Source organism: Leuciscus leuciscus (genome assembly GCF_965113295.1).
Source record: "Leuciscus leuciscus genome assembly, chromosome: 9".
In the NCBI taxonomy this organism is placed as follows: Eukaryota; Metazoa; Chordata; class Actinopteri; order Cypriniformes; family Leuciscidae; genus Leuciscus; species Leuciscus leuciscus.
In genome coordinates this window covers 31,874,405-31,883,090 of record NC_138733.1, presented here as the reverse complement: position 1 = coordinate 31,883,090, position 8,686 = coordinate 31,874,405, and the positions used below count along the sequence as shown (strand labels likewise).

At 37.9% G+C, this 8,686-nt stretch overlaps 1 protein-coding gene across 2 annotated transcripts in view; it reads right to left on the bottom strand.

Annotated features, from left to right (window-relative positions):
- fat3a (FAT atypical cadherin 3a) overlaps positions 1-8,686 on the bottom strand; it is a 160,980-nt gene that overhangs the window by 71,080 nt on the left and 81,214 nt on the right. The gene's annotated exons all lie outside the window — the stretch shown is intronic.

Genomic DNA, 8,686 nt, shown 5'->3' with positions numbered 1-8,686 from the left:
TAATTACTGTCAAAAAAGCAATTACTGAGTAGAAACATTAAAGCGGAGGTTTGCAAATTGTTTTAATGCTAAAATACTGTCTCACATCCCAGATTAATATACTGAGCAAGCAATTTATCAGGCTATTTTCTTGAAAAGGGAGTGACGGTATCAAAACATTGCTGTTTGAGTGTCCCAACACAATGGCTCAACCAATGGTATGAGTTTAGGGCGGGGCTACCCGTCTGGCTGGCCAATGGCGAGTGTTCTGCAAACCTGTTTGAAAACGGTCATCTTTTAGAGTAGTTCTGTGGTGATGCACCTTTAAAAAGAACTGTTTCTGTGTGTGGATGTGATACAGCAGCTCACAGGTTGAGGTAAATTTAGATCAATAAGGAGGTCGCTTCCATAAGTCATGTAGCCGAAACGCAGCAGAAGAAAACACAACCCTCGGGCTAAAGACAAAATAAAACCTGAGCCTCTAACCTCAATAACAGGCCCGACATTTTCAAACGCTCCATGTAACCGTATAAACTGAGGCCTTCAGTCTCGGGGTACAAAAATGTAATTATGTCCATGGATAAAAAAATAAAAAAACACAAAAAAACAGAGCAAAACAAAACAAAACAAAAAAGAAAAGAAAAACAGTTCGTCTGGGGCACAGATTTGCCACAAAAAGCAGGACTTTGCTTTTATTATTTATATATATATATACACACATACACACACACACGTATACACACGTACGTACACACACCCACACAATGTCTATGTACTTTTATTTGCCTATGTGTTTTGGCAGAAACTATGGTAAATTTCTGCAAGAGAACTATAGAATCAGACTTCTAGAACCAGGTAAAGGAATCAGATCAGGTTTCGCTGTACTGAAAAACAGTCTGAGCTTTTGTGTGTAACTGTGTGTGTGTGTGTGTGTGTGTGTGTGTGTGTGTGTGTGTGTGTGTGTGTGTGTGTGTGTGTGTGAGACATCAATAATTCAGTCTGTTAGCCTGTAGGATTCATAAAATCCTTTAGTTCATTGTGCTAGAGAGAGAGCGCATGTAATATATTCGAAACACCAGCAGAACTGCCTGAAGAATCTCAAAATGGAAGAAAACGACGAGGGAAAAAAAGAGATACCAGGAGAAGAGAGAGAGAGAGAGAGAGAGAGAGAGAGAGAGAGAGAGAGAGAGAGAGAGAGAGAGAGAGAGAGAGAGAGAGAGAGAGAGAGAGAGAGAGAGAGAGAGAGAGAGAGAGAGAGAGAATATTTTATTCTCTGAGGTAATAGAAACTCACTTTAGCCAATCAGAGACACAGATTGGAAGTCCAGCCCTGACAAACCAGACTCATCTCACACCATTTACCGCAAACCAGTGCGGCTCATTCAACCAGATTACACACACACACACTGAACAGTCTGAAACACATCGACACAACCGCACATTCTTCGAAAACGGGTCATTCCATAGACATTTATTGTTTTATTTAAAGCTAATTATAATTCCTATAGACGAACCAAAACTCAAAGCATTCAAGTTATTATATATATATATATATATATATATATATATATATATATATATTAATGAACTATATTAATAACTTTCTTACAACAGAAATGAACCATCACTGAACTTACTTAAGCTGGACTATAACACTATTCTAAAAATAAACTTCGTTGCATTATTATCCTGTTATCACTGTAAAGCTGCTGTGAAACAATATGTATTGTAAAGAACACTATACAAGTAGGTGACTTGACTTGACTAAACATTTGCATTTGAATATTATATTCTTCTAAAGACATCTATTGTATATAATATATACTATATAATAAACATTTGTACATTACATAGCCTAAATGCAATTACTATAGACGAATGAACACTCAAACCCTACACACACACACACACACACACACACACACACACACACACACACACACACACACACACACACACACACACACACACACACACACACACACACACACACACACACACACACACACACACACACACACGGTCCTGGTTGGAAGCTGATATTTCTGCCAGAGCTGAGCGAGCAGATAGGAAGGAGAGAGAGAGTGAGAGAACGCAAGTGCAAATAAACGAGTGGAAATGGGGAGATTATTTCTCTTTTAGTCGGATGTCGTGTTCCTGCTGTCTGACCTAGATAAGAACGATATGAGTCAATTAAGGATGTACCTATCATGATTTTTCATGGCTGATTTCGATTGCTGATTTTTTTTACAAGCAAATGGGCCGTTACTGTTTTTTTTTTTTTTTTTTTAACAAATGCATTTGTTGTTTATTTTCTCTATCAATGAAAGTGTGCCAAACTAATGGTATGAGGCGTCCACATATGTGTGCAAATATGTGTGTTAGTAATGCTGTTCATTGGCATTATCTCTGTGATCAATTATTAATAAGACCCCAATTATCTCCATCCTGCCTTTCCCAGCATCCTCTTACAGTAACTCGGGGTGTGTAAGTGAGATAGTCTGCTACGCTGCTCGCTCATTAAATATGCAGGTCACATATAGATTCATTAAGAGCGGAATACAAATCAGCTTCAAGTTGGTTTCGGTGAAGGAGGGGAGAATCAAAAGCGATGTGAATTAGGATGAGAGGAAATGAGGGGTTTCTCTGTGTTTATGTAATCTATCTTCCAATCTTTGATCTTTGACTAATCTTTGGTTTAATAATTGATCCTGGTGCTTTCAAGACGTGGCACACGAGTTCTTTGGCATTACAACTGTGTGTGTGTGTGTGTGTGTGTGTGTGTGTGTGTGTGTGTGTGTGTGTGTGTGTGTGTGAGTAAAGGCTCTGCTTCCCAACACTTTTGTGATTAGTCATTTATTAATCTTGAAATAGTCTCCAAAAGTACAGATCAAGTACAGACCCAAAAATATAAATTCTGACAGTTCACCCAAAAATGAAAAATCTTTTTTCCTCACCCTTATGTCATTCTAAATCTATATGACTTTCTATACTTTGTGGTACTGATGTTTTGCTGAATATTCTGCAGGTTTTCATATGCATGTATTAAAATCATCCATATTTTTATTGTCCCATTAAGCAAATTGTAAATCCATTGTAACTGTAATCTCAGCAGTATAATTTTCAAATAGTGATTAGATAAAGGGTGTTGTGACATTTTGTGTGCATTTAGTGGGACATCATACTTCATTCAGGAACATTTTTCCAGGTTGTAACCTAGCAACCTGAATGAAGTAGGTCCTGTATAACAGATCCCAAAAACCTTCAAAAGTGTCTCTCCATCAAAGACACACAACAGCAAACACACATACACAAATACTAAATCACCAGCGTTTATTTAAAGCAAATTTAAATGAAGCCAATTAACACTTTAGCAGGATGTATATGGTGTGTGTGTGAGTGTGTGTGTGTGTGTGTGTAGAAGGTGTTATCTGTCATTGTGCGTTAGACACTTGTGTAAGCCTGTGAGTGAGACACAAGCGTAGGAGGCACATTCACTGTCTGGGTAGAGCAGCTTGTGTGTGTGTGTGTGTGGGTGGGTGGGTGTGTGTGTGTATGTGTGTGTGTGTGCGCGTGTGCGACAGAAAAGCAAATTCACAGATTCAGTCGTATCAAAATATCCCTGTGGTTTTAAAGGAGGGTGTTAAGAAAGTGATGACAGGGAGCAGAATTTACTATCTCCTAAACACCACCTCTCAACACACACACAAAAAAAGCCGCACAGCTCTGGAGAAAACCGCACAGCGTCAGTGCCGTCGAACACACCGACACAACCACAGGCGCCAGTGAAACTCTAAACCACAGAACGCAATTACACAACAGCACAATTACATAACACTTCCTACAGATCGCTCAAATCTCAGTCACTTCAAACTTACAACCTCAAAATTAGAGATGCTTAAAGGGTCCAATACACACTTTAGTCTTTTATTCGTTGTTTATTTATGTTAGGCCATGTTTTTGCCACCAAATACAACCATCAATTTGGTCTTTTTATGGTACCTTTGAGACTTACTTACAAAAGCTTGGGATCAGTTTTTAAACTCACCAAAGCTGCATTTATTTGACCAAAAATACAGTAAAATTGTAAAATATTGTTATAAATGAAACAAACTGTTTTCTATTTTACTGTATTTTAAAATGTAATTTATTTCTGTGATCAAAGCTGAATTTTCAGCATCATTACTCCAGTCTTCAGTGTCACATGATCCTTCAGAAATCATTCTGATATGATGATTTGATGCTCAAGAAACATTTCGGATTATTATCAATATTGAAAACAGCTGTGCTGCTTTGTTTAGAACAGCATTGTTTAATAGAAATCTTTTGTAACTTTATAAAAGTGACTTTTCTCAATTTAATGCATCCTAGCTGAATAAAAGTATTAATTTCATTAAATATGTTGCATGGTTGAGACCATAGACTGTAAAACAAGATGGACGATGCCCCTTCGCTCTCTTCCATTGGTGAGAACTGCGCAGTAGCGATTTCGGGACCAGACCTGCGCAGTAGTGAGCAGGAAGTAAAGCCGCGAAATCAAGGCCCCGCCCTCACTCTCGGTGTGAAATAATTAATTATAGAAATTTAGATATTAAATTTAAAGCTCCAATCTCATCAGTCCTCCGAAGATCCCGAAAAAAAGTCTGTTGGTGCTTCAGTGACTACTTCGCTCAGAGAACCTGTCTATCACAGCTGTCAATCATGACGTCACACCACCGTTTTTATAGCATCAAAAAACGAACTAAAAACCAACTTATTTTTGAAACAGACACTTGAACTTACATCAGCGTGATAAAAACTACAGTAAATGAAAGAAACCAACTTTGGAAAAAAGATATTTGAAGTGTAATTCAATTGTTTAGTTGGTCTCACGTCCCGTTGAATAACACGGGGAGGCGGGGCTTATGACCTATACTAGGACCAGTCACCGGGGGGCGATCGAGACGTTTTGGCTTCACTTTTCAGGGCTTGTGCGGCACGCTTGGTTGAGACATCAGGAACACAACTTCCGAACGACTCATTTTTACAGTTCTGGGGAAGGAGCTTTGCTTCAGCTTTAGGCATTAACATATCACTACAATTAACTGCAAGGAGCAAGAAAAAAATCCAGTGTTTCATGATATGGCCACTTTAAATGATTTATAAATGGCCAAGATGTGAAAAAGAAAAAAGAAATGTTAAAAGAAAACCTCTGACTGCAGCAACACATCATTGCTGAGCAAATGAGAAGCGCTATCTTCTGTGCAATGAAAGACTGGCAGCTATTTCTGAACTCCATAAAGGTCTCGGATTCTCTGTAATATGAAGAAAATCACTTACCGTAGAGAACAAAAGGAAAGAAACTCGGCCAGCTGGTGAAGTCGGGGAGGGGAGGTGGGGTTTCATCTACTCTAAAAATCAACTTTGATGATTTCATCTAGCGTCGACACGGCCATTGTGGTTTATTTAGGACGGAGAAACAGAATTTGAATATTTTACATCTGGATAGTCCTGAGAAATAGGCTGGAATTAGGCCTTACTGGATAATGCTCAAGTTGTTTTCTGGTTGAATTAATGACGGTTTGTAGCTGTAGTGACCCACTATTTCTGTTAAGTGGCATCAGACTGGAAGACATATTCTCAGGGGATTACCGGTGCATTCATGCACACTCACACACACATAATCACTGCGTTTTACATTGTACGGACAAAGGCGAAATATGAGCCATGCTACCAAAGCACCATCTCAGAGCTGAAAGCATCAATATAATGAACCTTTTCATTAGAAATTCCAACAACGTTTCCGGATGGCTGTCGGAACAACTTTTAAAGATGTTTTTGGATATGGAAAACCATATCAGATGTCTCATGCACTATGTTTTTAGAGCGCGCAGATGCACGCATTGCATAAGCAGGACTTATCTCTTATGTTCGGTGCTTCCTCAGCTGAGAAATCTCAGAAACTCCTACGCACACTTTGCAACAGAGACAGAAAAAGAAAAGACAGACAGAATGAAAAGAAAGAGAGACACGGAAGGACGAAACACAGAGAAAGCCTTCAATGAGTCTGTCATTTCGGTGTGCTCATCCAGTTTCCTCTGTTATTGTGCGCCTATATTTAGGGCTCAATGCCTTGAGGGGTTATAGGGAGAACGAGACAGAGTTTCATCCAATCACATCAGGTTACATGACCCTAACTGAACCTTTGCGAGAGACAGACAAGGGGAAATCAGCTGGGACAGGTGTATGAAGATGCCCTGTGTAACATTTTACGCGGCTGACAGAGTAATTTCAGCGTTTGATTGGATGTGACATGACATGAACTTGACCGGAGAGTTTGACTGGCAGATATACGGAGGCTGTGTTTCAAAACCGTGTGAACTGTTGAACTAGAGCATCATAAGTGGGCTTGAACGTTCAATTTGAACATTGAATGCATCTGTATTGCTGTCTTGGTAGAATTGCTGAAAAAATTGCTGTCTTGGTAGAAAGCTCAGAATATTTTGAGCTACACAATCACTTCAGCTACACTTAAAGAGGACCTATTATGCCCTTTTACCAAGTTGTAATTACATTTTTGGGCTCTACTAGAATAGATTTTCATGTTTGAATGTTCAAAAAACACATTATTTTTAACATATTTTACATTGTTGCTGCACCTCTCTTCCCAGTCTGTCAGTAACGCTCAGTTTAGTTCCTGTCTCTATGAAGCTCCTCCTTCAGAAAAGCACAAGGTGCTCTGATTGGTCGGCTGGACCAGTGTGTTGTGATTGGTCAACCTTTCGAGCATGTTTGGGATATGTCACGCCCCTTACCATAACCGCGAGTTTACTAACACGCTACTAACTCAACTAAGCCAGGCCTCGACCTCTTTTTTTTTGTGTGCATTTGTCATTATTTAAATATGTGTTTTATATTATATATTAAACATTATTTTATATTGTGACTTGAGAAAACTCAAGACTAATCAAGGTATTTCAGGGAGTTCAGAAACAGTGTTTGCTGATATAGAGAATAACTCGCTTTGTGCAGCAACATTACACACTACGGGAAGTAAAAAAATCAATTTTAAAAAGCCTAATAGGTCCTCTTTAAAAAGGAGATTTCATTTTTTAATCGAAAAAGATGAATGTAAGATTCAATAGCACTGCTTGACTAATAAGTGCATTACTGTAAATTGGAAGTGCATTTTGTACAAAACGAGGATGTGATTTGAAATTACAGTAGTTTCTGAAATCAACAGCATGTTCTAGTCTGAAGAGTTGCTGGTTACGTTTTTTTTTTATGAAATGGCACTGAAAAAAAAAAAAAAAACTGACAGATATCACTGAATTAGGTGTCTTGAAATATCACACTTGTCTCTGTGACAGCCCTAGGCTCTGTAAAGTGACAAAAACAATTAAATATGTCATTGTGAGCCATGCTCAGATTCTTTGTCTAGCCAATAGGAAGACTATAATGAGCTAGTTCTCACATGGCAGCGCATATATGGAAAGCTGGAAAGTTTGTCGTGTGAAAACTATATTTTTCTACAATTTTGACAAACTTGAGATGACTTTTACATCATGCAATTATGGAAAAGTGGCATGTCTAACTGAGCGGCCATGTCTGCTTGAAGTTTTAGAATTTAGGAAGTTTCACTGGTAGCACATTTAAAGGTATAGAGTTCAGAGAAAAGCCAGAGTATCATGACAATGGCGATATATATATATTTATATATATATAAAAAAGATTTTGTTGGAGAGTGCATCTGCATATAAAATAAGTATTAATAATATAAAATAAGCTAAAAAAAAAAAAAAAAAAAGAAGAAGACTTTTACTTGAGTTTGAATCATCCTTTTTAGGAAAAATGTGGGTGTTCACAATTTGGTATATGCTTTACAAAACACAACTCAAACCTCCTTCAGTAATAATAAGGTGTACAGAGTTAAAAAATTATAATAAATGGATTGCAATAATTCTATTATAATTGTGTATTCAATTAAATAATATAAATAATTGTATTTTATCATAAGTTGTAAAATTACAATAATAACCTTTATGTCTATGTTTATGTCTTAATGTAATATTTAAAAATGTTAAATCGTCACATTTTTATTTTGTTGGTTGGCAGGCAAAATATATACGTTGTGTGTTTCAGTGTGAACCTTGGCCCAGTGTTCATTTACATGCGACAGCGAGCAGCTCATGAGCGTCTTTCAGCGTCTCAGAGCGGATCGATTCACAGGAAACGAACCAAGCCAAAAAACACAGGTAGAGATCCACCTGTGTTAGATATAGATTTGGGTCGTCAAAGACACGAATAATTAATCATTTTTGGAGAAACATTCATGCATTTAAGAGTTAAAGAATGCGTTTCCCAGAAATCCTGTAGAATTTAAAGGGATAGTTCACCCAAAAATGAAAATTAGCCCATGATTTACTCACCCTAAAGCCATCCTAGGTGTATATGACTAGGACCTAGGTGTATACACTTTCGCCGTAAATCAATGCGTACGGCCGTCTGCCGGAAGCTATTTTAGTCGATAAAGTTTTAAATATGGATATTTTTCTTACACCAACGCATCGCTTCGCTTCAGAAGGCCTTTATTAACCCCCTGGAGCCGTTTGGGACACTTTTGTGATGGATATGATGCACTTGTAAAACAGTGCCTATTCACTCTGATTATAAAGCTTGGAAGAGCCAGGACATTTTTTTTTATATAATTCCGATTGTATTCGTTTGAA